The sequence below is a fragment of the Penaeus chinensis genome, chromosome 16 (genome assembly GCF_019202785.1).
Source record: "Penaeus chinensis breed Huanghai No. 1 chromosome 16, ASM1920278v2, whole genome shotgun sequence".
Classification (NCBI taxonomy): Eukaryota; Metazoa; Arthropoda; class Malacostraca; order Decapoda; family Penaeidae; genus Penaeus; species Penaeus chinensis.
In genome coordinates, this window is record NC_061834.1 from 8,123,406 (window position 1) to 8,125,905 (window position 2,500).

Consider the following 2,500-nt stretch of genomic DNA (forward strand, 5'->3'; position numbering starts at 1 on the left):
TGCAAACTTGCTTGTCCGAAAGCACGCTTGAAGATTAGCCGTGACAGCTTTCCTTTGAGGGTACTTCAAGGATACAATGTCCCAACGCGTCCGAATCGGTTCTTGAACACGTACTAATCCGCTTTCACGCATAGTTATCGGAGAGAAAGATTGCGATGTTTCCTGCTTGGACACATTCGCAGAAGAAGGGGATAAAAGAAATGGTTGATGGCGAGGGGAGGGACAAAGCAGAGAGAGAGAGATAAGGGAGATAAAAAGAGGGAAAAGGAGGGAGAGGAGGGAGAGAGTGTGGGGGGAGGGGGGAGAGGGGGAGGGAGAGAGAAAGAGAGACAGACAGACAGACAGATAGAGAGAGAGAGAGGAGGGGAGGAAGAGAGAGAGAGGGGGGGGGAGGGAGAGAGAGAAAGAGAGAGAGAGAGAGAGAGAGAGAGAGAGAGAGAGAGAGAGAGAGAGAGAGAGAGAGAGAGAGAGAGAGAGAGAGAGAGAAAGAGAGAGAGAGAAAGAGAGAGAGAGAGAGAGAGAGAGAGAGAGAGTGAGAGAGAGAAGAGAAACAGAGAGAGAGAGAGAGAGAGAGAAGAGAAACGGAGAGGGTCAGAGGCAGTAAGATAAATAGAAAGAGGGTCAGAGACAGAGAGTAGGGAGTAAAGAAGAAGGAGGCAACCAGAAGAAAAGCAGGGATACAAAGGAAGACGAAGAAAAAAATCAAGCAGAGGGAAAGAGAGGAAAAGAAAAAAAGAAAAGAAAATAGAGGCAAGAAAATAATAATAACACAAAATCTTTGTGTTATATGTCATTAAGAGTTCATTAAAACGGGGTTATGTTTACTCACACACATATTCGTACGTGCATGCATTTCCGTATGATGTTTATGTGTTAAGAGTGAAGTCCCTTATTTGGTAAACGTGTTTTGGTGAATGAAAATGTACGACATTGTGGATCTCAGGCGCAACAATTATTCGTCCATGTTATATGTACTTTCTCTTATGCTCGCGTTTATATTAGGATGATTTTGGTATTTATTAGTCAGGTAGTATAAAATAAAACATAAGTGATACATTTATGGTACCGTATAGTATAGTATGGGACTAATTCCAACGCTTAAAAAATAAAATCACGTTATTAGTTTTGAAGACTAACTTTTTTTTCTCTCTCTCTCTCTCTCTACCCAAATCAACTACTTTTTTCCATCCTTGATGAGAAATGTCATTAGTCTTTAGTTCCTTATTCCTAATACACTCTGTGGGACTTAATTAATTAGCTATGGCTTTGCTGAGATGAACCTTCTCTATTTATGGCTTAAGTAACTGCTAATACTTGTTTGAGAGGCGAAAATCTTTCCTTATAGAGAGATCTGTAATTAGGTTATGGGAGATGAAAGAGATAATTCTCTCTTTAAGTATACACGGACGAAAATTACGTACTTGTACTGTGCGAAAGAGAAAAAAAAGTACACATACTCACATTAATTTACACCTGTACGTTCATTTCTTGTCTGCTTTCCCCATCCTCACCTCTCCTCTTCGTCTTTCTCATTTTCTTTCTTTTCTCTCATTTCTTATCTTCCTTCCTTGCGCCTTTCCTTCTGTTGTTTTTTTTTTTCGCTTCTTCCCAAACCCTACTTTCCCCCCGGTATCCCCCTTTTCCTTCCCCTTTTTCTTCGCTCCTCTCCTTTCCCTTCCCTTCCCTTTTCTTCCCCTCCCCTCCCCTCTTCAGCCTTCCTTCTCTGTATTTTTCCACTTTCTTCTCTCCACCTTCTGTCTTTTCCATTCTCTACATTTTCCCTCCTTCCTTCCCCTTCCACCCCTTCCTTCTCTCTCTTCTCCCTTCCCCTCCCAGCCCCTCCTTTCCCTTCCCCTTCCACCCCTTCCTTCTCTCTCTTCTCCCTTCCCCTCCCACCCCCTTCTTTCCCCTCTCTTCCCTTCCCCTCCCACCCCCTTCTTTCTCCTCTCTTCTCCCTTCCCCTCCCAACCCCTCCTTTCCCCTCTCTTCCCTTCCCCTCCTACCCCCAACTTTCCCCTCTCCGTCCTTCCCCCTCCACCCCCTGATTTCCCTCTCCTCCCTTCACCTCCCACTCCCTCCTTTCCCCTCTCTTCCCTTCCCCTCCCTCCCCCTCCTTTCCCCTCTCTTCCCTTCCCCTCCCATCCCCTCCTTTCCCCTCCTTCCTTCACTACTGCGTAAGGCTGGTCCTCTCGGCGCCACATGTTCCTGGAAAAGCCCTCTCGAGTCGCTACTTCAGCCTCGGTTTTAGTACGAGAGATGTTTGTACAAGGAACAATACCTGAAGCGAAGGAGTCTCTTGTATGCTATTACTTTTTTCTACTTAATTTTGTCTCTTTTTCTGTATTTTATTATGTGATATATACATATATATATGAAATTGTGTGTGTGTGTGTGTGTGTGTGTGTGTGTGTGTGTGTGTGCGTGTGTGTGTTTTGTTACTTTTTTTTTATCGATTCTTATGTCCTCTTCTCTCTCCTTCCTTTCCCTCACTCCATGCATT